Source organism: Pteropus vampyrus, unplaced genomic scaffold (genome assembly GCF_000151845.1).
Source record: "Pteropus vampyrus isolate Shadow unplaced genomic scaffold, Pvam_2.0 Scaffold25, whole genome shotgun sequence".
Lineage (NCBI taxonomy): Eukaryota > Metazoa > Chordata > Mammalia > Chiroptera > Pteropodidae > Pteropus > Pteropus vampyrus.
Genome location: NW_011888806.1, coordinates 1,578,642 through 1,588,565, shown reverse-complemented (window position 1 = coordinate 1,588,565; position 9,924 = coordinate 1,578,642).

The window sequence follows — 9,924 nt, the reverse complement described above, 5'->3', positions numbered from 1 at the left end:
CCTGCAAAGAAAGTACAAATACAAATTTTGTCTGGACAGTGCAAAAGAGTTCTGAGAAAGATCAAGCAACATAAATCACCAATTTTAGAGTCATACATAATCAAATCTGATTCTCGTCTACGTCCCTAACCAAGAGGTGTCTTAGACCTGGGGTCTTAGACCTGGCTTAGTGATGAGTTTTCCAAGATATCGAATTTTTTATTAGAGAAAAGGGTATCCATGTTGGAGATCAAGAGGTCCATCTAAGATAATTTGAGGAGTACAAAAAAAGATTAGGTAAAATGTCTGCACTAAATATGTATATTGATGTGGGGCTCTGTTTGCCCTATGCATAGCGGGTATAGGACAATAGTTTTTAATAACATCCAGGCAGTGTGCTCCACAGGAACAAATTATTCTTGAGGCAGACAAGGCAGGTAAGGAGTGCTGCTGTGTCTGCTGAATGGAGAGAACCAAGAAGTATTCCTCTGGTTGTTTCTGTACCCAATGTGATTTCACATTTTAATCAATGAGCTTGATGATGGAATGCCAGTGCCACTGAACTAAGGAGTGTGAGCAGCACATCCAAAGAAGATAAGGGTGACCCAAGTGACCCTAGGAATGCATTCTACAACAGTGTAATGAAATTCACAAAGCAGAATTCAGGATAAAATACTTAACTAGAAGGAAATCAAACTACACATATTCAATATGAAGAAAACTTTGTTGTGAATAAGGAAATCAGAAAAAGAGTGATGAGAATAATTCAGAAAATTATTTTAAAATCATACTCGACTATGACATTAGCTGATTCAATATCTTTAATGTATTCTAAATTAAAACATTATAAATATATAGTTTATAAATTATTTAAAGAACGATGAAGGTAATATTTTTCTTCAAGTGATTATAAGAAATTCTATATATTAAACCCTTGATCAAATGCTATTGTCTCAGTAATTTATTGATACAAAATGAACCATTCTAAAACTTAGTGATTTATACAACTATTTGTTCATAATTCTTTGAATTAGTGGTTGGGTTGGGTTCATCTGGTGGTTCTTCTGTTAGTCTCCCTTGAGTCATACATTCAGCAACAGTCGTCTGGTGGCTCCAGTAAGGCTAAGTGGTCCAGAGTAGCCTCACACATATTAGGCATTTGGTGCATTGTTGGTTGGGTCTCTCTTTCCAGTGGTTTCTCACCTTCAAGAGTCTATCTCAGACTTCTTTACAGGGTTACAGGTTAGAGGGTTAGAGCAGAATCTGCAAGTACTCTTGAGACCTGTTCTGCTACATACCATTGGTCAAACAAAAAATCTCAGAGCCAGCTGAGATTTAAAGAAGAATGGAAATAGACTCCACCTCTTGATGGAAAAAGTGCTAGTCACATTGCAAAGAAACGTGTGTCCAGATAGTAGGGATTATCTGTGGCCATCTTTTGCAATCAACCACAGGTATATATGATCAGATATTATCATTATTTTGCATGATTGAATAGAATGTTTACTTCGATAAAGTATCAATCCTGAATAACACCCAGTTGTAGGACTGAATTTTCAGGTTTTCTATGTATGTGTCCTCAAAGATGACAGACATATTCAAGTCTCACCTGTTCCCACTTATGCAAGGCTAAAACAAATCCCAAGGTTGTTGCTCATTATTTCACATTTATGAACCTACATGCTAATCTTTATGTTTTCCAGCTAAATGGAAAGAAGTCCAACCAAAGACTTTAAATTAATTTAATTAAATAGATAAACTACATTAATAAAATTACAAATGCAGGCTAAATTGTATCAGTTATTTAATGATGAGAAATGATGTTTATAAAAGGTGATCTGTAGTTGAAATACATTTAAAAGATAGATTATGTGTCACACGTATAGGCACTTATAATTTAATGACTTCCAACTAGTTGTGTTCTGCACTCCCAGCAAACAGTATCTCTTGTTCTCCGAATTGTTTCTTCCTCTCTTTCCTTGGATGGCAGCCACTGGAGCCAGAGGCTAACATAAAATTAGCTATTCATTAGTGTCTTTTTGCTGTTAGTTAAACTTTAATTGTGAAGAAGTGAGATGCATGTACTACACTTGTTGAAGGGCGTAGAGGAAAAATTGTCAGGACATTAACACATATGAGGTTTAACAAAATCAGAGAACCACTGAAATGTTTATTTCCACAAATATCATACATTGGGAAGAATTAAATAAAATGTTTATAAAACATTCTTTTTTTGCTGCAGAGAAAACCTATATGAAGAAAATGTGAAGGTGACATATTGTTGTTATTGTTATATTTATCACAGAGGCTTGGCAAGCAGCAGGAGTTCTCCATCCTTGAAACCTAGCACCTTCTGTAGGGATTTCTGTTCTAGCTTTACCACAGAAGAGGAAACATCTGTGGCTACTCCTAATATAAGAGGGATGAGCTTATTTGCGAACTTTGCTGGTCAGGTGCGTTTCCACGTCACCCAGCAGGTAACAGCGTCCTTCATATTAGATTACAGTGCCACTAGCGAAGGAAGCACTGTGACCCAGGACAAGTGTGAGCCTTCAGTGCTGAGGAGGAGTCTGAGAAGGGGTAGACTGGGCTAGGCACTCGTGGTCATTCTTGCTATTCTCTTCAGGGTGTCCTTGAAATTGATAGATGTTTTGGGCAGGTTTGGAGTTAATTTTATATATAATATAAAATCTATCATTTGGATAGGCCATTTAAAATAGTTTTCTTACCACAAATGATCCAAATAACTGACTTGATTATCCACTTGTATGTAGGTTTAGAATCAAATATATTTCTAAATATAATAATTTATTAGAGTTTAAATAGAAAACAGAAATTTGATTATTTTTCTTGTTTTTCATATTTCAGAAGTCAGAAAGTGAGTAGTCCAATTATGTGAAGTTAGGAACTCAGTACCAAATTCCTGAATCAAGTTTCCCATATTTAACTTTTTTATTTAATATGCAAAATAAATCATTGTGAATAAATTTGCTTTTTTAGAAACAAATTATATGACTATTGTTCATTTTATTCTCTGAAAATGAAATATTCTTAGGAGAAAAAGATAAAAACTTCCTCCAGTAAAAGAAGAAAATATGATTTCCATCTCTGTTTTATGATACTTGAAAAACCAACTCTTGGAAAGCTATGTGCACAAGTCTGATACCAAACCAAACTTTAGTACCTAGTGTTAGAATTATTATTCAACACTAACTTGGTTTATATTTGTTATTTAAAAAGTAGGAATAATTTTCTTGGTGAAAGTTGTTCTTTCATGTTAATTGAGTTTTAGATATAATGATATGTCAACTCATTTACATATTAGGTTTCTGGAGTCATTGATTCTTTTCTTTCTAATGGTATAAAATATTTATGAAAGAAAGATAAGTTGTAAAGAGTAATTAGGAGAAAAGCCACTTACTCATTTAACTTCTAGAGAGAATTGTCAACTTTATGGAATAGGAAGTAGGTAAGAAAGGACTAAAAATAAAATAGAAAATTTTAAAAGTTGAGCTACCAGCATCAACTCTCTCTTCTTTTATTAGGTCTTTTGTCCTTATGCGTTTTCTGAGGGAAAAAAAGAAAAATAGTTTCTCAAGGAAGCTTTAGAAACAAATAAAATAACAGACAGAAACCAAAATGAAACAAAACAAAAATGTTATAGTCAACTTAATTTTGAGAAACAGTGTTTATTTTATTCCCCATTAGAAATTCAAGCATTAGCTACCACATTAAAGTCTTAAAAGTCTCACAGAAAAGAAACCAATTTTACTTTAACTCAGCATTTTCCAAATATTTTACCATCATGGAACACCTTTTTCTCATAACAGTTATTAATAGCCTGAGGCATAATTCTTTTTCTGAACACTTGGGAAATGCTCAAAGACAATGAAATGTCTTAACAGCCCAAGTACTTAAATTCTGCTCTTCTGCAATAAAGTTTTGTAGATTCTGATTATTTAGAATCAAATTCATTTTAAAGTTGTCAAAATTTCATCCCTAGAGTGTATAAAAGTATTGACTGAACTTATTATTTATGCAGAACAGCCCAAGAGAATAATTTTAACAAGTGCAATTAAGTCAGATGCATGAATTAATTTCAAACAACAAACTATTTTTAGAGAAGGAGCATTTTGAAAAAAAAATGTCAAAGATATCATGGCACCTTAACTAATAATTATCCTCGATTGATTCTGGGAAAAGCAATATATATGTAAGAAAATTAGACCATCTACTCTCAATCATCAAAAGATGTATATGGTTTGACTTTCCTTAAAGTACAATGGCTTTTCCTTAGACACCCCGAAGGAGCCATAGGTAGAATTTAGAATTACAGGTGCACTAACATAACATCAAATTTCATATCCTTTTCAGTAATCTATTTAATTTATAGTTAATATTTATTGAGTGCCTACTATGCACCATTCCCTATGTGGACTTTATATCAGTTTGTTCCTCATACTTGACTTTGCATCACCTTATTTCTTTCTAACATCAGCTCTTGGAAGAAGTTATTCTCAGTACAGATGAGAAAGCTGAAGTCCATAGAAAGTAAATGACGTGTCCAAAGTTTTATAGTTGGTAAATGATAAAGTCAAAATATAGACCCAGATGTTCTTGCACCACCTCCAGGTATCTGTCCACATGACTGCAGTATTCTGCTGATAGATTTTATGTGAGAGATTTGGGGACATTGGTGTTATTAATCTATCCTCTGGAGACTGACTGGGTTCAGATTCTGATAATTTAGCTCATTTAGATTCTAATATGGAAGTTATTTTATACTAAAAAGTTTTTGTTTTTTAGTTCCCAATGCTGCTACTAAAAAGCCCAGTAAGAATAAAAAGTTCTTATATGTTTGACCTTTATAGTAAGATGTTTTACTCTTTCCCTCTCAAAACCTTTCTTTGCCTCCAGTGTTCTGAAGTTTCACATGAACATGTCTTTTTAAATTTATTTTCATCCAATGCAATAGCATTGCATTATTTCAATAAATAAAATAAGTATCTATGAAATTATACTGATATAAACAAATATAGGTATTCTGTGGATTTTTTTAATTAGGGATTTTTATTAAATTATTTTGTTAATAATTTGATAATTTCTTACTCTGTCTTCTCTCCTAGATGCTAGATTTTTTGAAGTCCTCTTCTTATCTTCTCACCACGATTTTCTCTTTGATTAGTGTTCTACCATCTAGGAGAGTTCCCTAACTTTATAAACATCTTCATTGAGTCTGTCTAGTCATCATTTTAATTTTCAAGGGGTATTTTTTTCCATAAATGATATTCTTATAATATTATGCTCTTGTTTCATGGATCAATATATTTTTCTGTCCTGCTGAGGGTATCATTAACATTTTTTTTCTGTTTTTATTTTGTAGAGTTAGAATTGCAAAAATAGTGCAGAGTATTCTCACATAACTACATTCATTTTCCCCTAATGCTATCATTTTACGTAACTTTTACACAATGATCAAACTAAGAAATTCTTGTCGTATATGAAAACTCCTCAGTCTTTCCTGTCTTTCATTACTTTACTTTTAAAGATTATTGATCAATTGTTATAACATATCACTCAATATGAGTTTGTGTGATGGTTTCCCATGATTAGATTAAGTTATGGATTTTGGAGAAAACTATCAAAGTCATATGCCTTTTTCAGTATTATAATATCAGAGGTACCTGATATTGATATGTCTTGTTACTAATGATATTTACCTCGATCACTTAGACAAAGAGATATCTGCCTTTTTAATCCACTGTAAAAGTACTGTTTTGGTTTTGTTGTTGTTGTTGTTGTTTTACCTTGTAGTTAGTAAATATTTTAGGAGAGATATCTCAAGACTATAATATGTTTCATCTCAAACATTTGTACCTTAATTTTATCTTCCATTGCCATTAGTGGATATTGCTTACAGTATTTATTATTGTGATCGAATTGTGATTTCTATTTTTTCCATAACTTCTACATCTATCAATTGAAATTATTTTATATAGAAAAGTTATTTCTTCTCTTCTACTACTTATTTATCTAATTATTCATTTATGTAAGTATAGGCTCATGGATATTTATTTTATTCTTTTAATTTAATTCAGTGCTATCATTATTTTCTTTCTAATTGTTCTAGCTTTGGTCCCTGTCAGTTGTTTCAGACTGGTTTGGGTGACCTTTCAACAGACATCCACCAATTTTTGAGTACTCCCTTATTTCTAAAAGTATACAGAGTACACAGAAAGCACAATAAGAACTTCCAGGCTCATCTTATGTTTACATTGCCTCAAACCTGGACTCAAACCACTTTTTCAAGGTGTCCTGGTTACATTAATTGAATAATGATATTTAGAAACTAAATCTTGGCCCTCAGTTTACTGTTGCTTTTAGGGTCTCTCAGTGGACAGACCTTGAAAATATATGTACAGTTGACCTTTGAACAACATAGGCTTGACCCGCGTAGATCCACTAGCATCTAGATTGTTTTCAATGAATATGCAGTTGGCCCTCTGCGATCCTGATTTCACATCCATGGATCAACCAGCTGTGGGTTGAAAACAACAGATGTGGAGGGCTGACTGTTTGCATTGTTCTATGCCATCTTTAATAAGGCACTTAGGCACTCATGAAATTTGGTATCCATGGGATTTCCTGGAACCAATTTCCTATAGATACTGAGTAATGACTGTAGTTAAATTTTCAGGGAGTTAAAAGTTATATGCAGATTTTAAACAGCGGATGAGGAAGGGATGTAAGGTCAGCACCCCTAACCTGTGTTGTTCAAGAGTCAGCTGTATATAAACTAAGCCATGTACACGTGTGCACACACACACACACATCTATATTCTCATATCTTTTTAGTTATATACATATATGTTTTGTATTTAAAAACATTAATTTATCTTTATTGCTCATGGTTCCAATTCTAATCCAACACCACAGAGTTCATCTAACCTTTCCTGTTTCCATACCTGTAATATCTTTATTCAAAATAGAGGAATCTCACTCTACATTATCTACAATATATTTATTTATTTATTCAACTTTACTATATATGTAAAGTAATTCCTAAATTCTAACTAATACTAATCCTGTGAGAAACAAATTCATTAACTAGAGTGCAGTATTTGTGCACTATTCTTTTTATTTTTAGCCTTATAGAATCCAGTCAAAATGTTATTTTCCAAAATAATTTACTGTATTAATATCGTAGGGATCCATAACAATGTTCCAAAAACTGAATAGCTTAAAACAGAAATTTATTGTCCCACAGTTCTGGAGGATAGAAGTCTGAAATCAGCGTAACAAAGGAGCCATGCTCTCTCTGATTGTTCCACAGGGAGAATCTATCCTTGCCTCCTCTAGCCTATGATGTTTGCCAGCAATTCTTGGTGTTTCTTGGCTGGTAAATGCATCACTCTGGTCATATAACCATCTTCTTCCTGTGTATCTTCAAATTGTCTTCCCTCCATATTTATCTGACTGTGTCCAAATTCCCCTTTTCATGAGAACACCAGTCATGGATTATGCCCTCCCCTAATGACCTCACTTTAATTTGATTATCTCTGTAAAGACCCCATTTCAAATAAGGTCACATTCACAGGTACTAAAGGTTAGGATTTCAACATATCTCTTTTAGGTGACACAATTCAACTCCTTTAGTGTGGTGATATTACTCATGTGTAATACAGTTAAATTCGTTAGCTATAGTTCATACGCTATTTTAAATTCCACTTACATTCCGGTGATTTTTTTAAACTTACACACAATAAGCTTTATTCTTTATGGTGTATGATGTGCGAGTTTTAATAAATGCATGAAGTCACGTATTCACCACCAGAGTCATAATACAAAATGGTGCCATTATCTCCCAAATTACCTCCTGCTGCAATTTTGTAGTTCTCCCGCACTAACAATTTTCTAAAGTTTCATTTTTCTGTATATTCACTCTATCCTCCAAAGTTTTATTTTTTGTTTGGTATTTCTGTTTATTTGTTTAAGCTTCTGCCTTTTATAGTAAAGGATTCTGCAAAGTGTGGTGACCTTTGCCTCTCTTCAGATTTAAGAGTTGGGCAACCAGATGCTGATTAGAAGTTCTGTCTATGTGGTACTGGGTCATGCTAGTGAACTCTGAGTGTTAGAGTAGGGTGATTCTTTGGGCCATTTCCTTGGGAGAACCCCTGATATTAGGATATTTTCTCTCAAGCTAGTCTTATTGTCTAAAGAAAGCATTTCTAAATTCATTCTAGGAAGGCCTAATCCTATCTGTAACCATGCATTTCCTGGAGTCTGGTGAGAATGAATGTGTAAGGGGTTACAGACACAGTTTATAACACTTCCTTTATTCTCACATTTTCAGAATGATAATCCCACTCTTAACTGTACCTGATTGGTATGCGACAGACCACAAAGATTTCCAGTATAATTCTCTTCAGATAATAAATATTGTTATGGATTGAATTGTGTCCCCTAAAAATTAATATGTTGAAATCCTAACACCCAGGACCTCAGGAAATGATCTTATTTGGAGAAAGGATCTTTACATAGGTAATCAAGTTAAAAAATGAGGTCATTAGTTTGGGTTCTAATCCAATGTGACTGATCTTATAAAAAGAGGAAATTTGGACACAGAGACATACACAAAGAAAGACAATGTGAGACACAAGTAAAATGCCATTTGAAGATGAAGCCAAAGATTGGGGTGATATATCTACAAGCCAAAGAACAACCAAAGATTGCCAGCAAAATATCAGAAGCTACAAGAGATCTGTCGTGCAAAGACCTCAGAAGGAACCAACCTTGCAACACCTTGATCTTGAACTTCTAGACTTCAGAATTGCAAACCAATACATTTCTGCTGTTTAAGCCACTCAGTGTGTGGTATTTTTTATGGCCGCCCCAACGAACAAATATAGTACCTGAGTGACTAGCACATAGTGGTTGTTCAACTAATGCCAGTGCCTCACTGGCATTCTCAAGAACACAAGAAATAAATAAAAGGATGTAGTACTATATTCTTGTATAAATAAAGGGATGCAATAGTATATTAAGTGTTGGAGGAAATGTTTCATAGCAATTTTGAGAACTTAGAATTCCAAATCTCTATTTTGGTTTTCCAGAGGACAGACGAAAGCAAGACAGGTATCTGAGACCAAGGGAACTGGGATATTTAGCAGGGATTCTAGCACAGTACTCATCACACAAGAATTCAGTTGTCCATCTAATTAACAAAAAAGATCCTTAGTCATGAGGAAGAGCAAAAAAACTGGGGTATTGGAATTAGGGTCAAATCAGTCATGCATCATTTATAGAGTATCCATCATATGTTCAAGTATTTTGCTAGGGCACAAAAATAAACAGCTACTGGTTTTCATGTTCAAGAGCTAACAATCTATTTGAGAGGAAGTCATAAGGATGTCATAAAAAATCTACCTTGGGGATATGAAGTAGACATGATTGGTAATAAATAAAATAATTCCAGATACATTGAGGATTCAGATGTGGCAGGAAACTGTATTTGTGTACTATTTTTAATTATCAACATGAAGTTGTCCTGCGCCATTAGAACAATTTCTGGGGCTCCTTACTCTTCTTTGGATAGAATAGCTTTGTTTTTTGGGCTAAACAGTTATTATAGGAATTGAGTGAAGTCAGTGAATGTCTGAATGAGTGAGTCATTACAATATGCCCTCTCCAGAGTTTTCTGTGCCTGAGGGTTTTGGCGAGTGTTTTGGAGAGTGATTTATTTGTTTCTCCTATCTGCCAGCATCTTTATTATAAGTACAAACATTATTTATGCATACCTAGCTAAAAATTCTACAAAGATAGATACCCCTTTAAAGCTAAACTCAAAAATCCTCTTTCTGTGCCCCACACCATAGAGATTAGTTGCATTTAATTCATAGCTGTACAACAGAATTTGTCATATAATGTCATGTTTAGTTGCTCCCA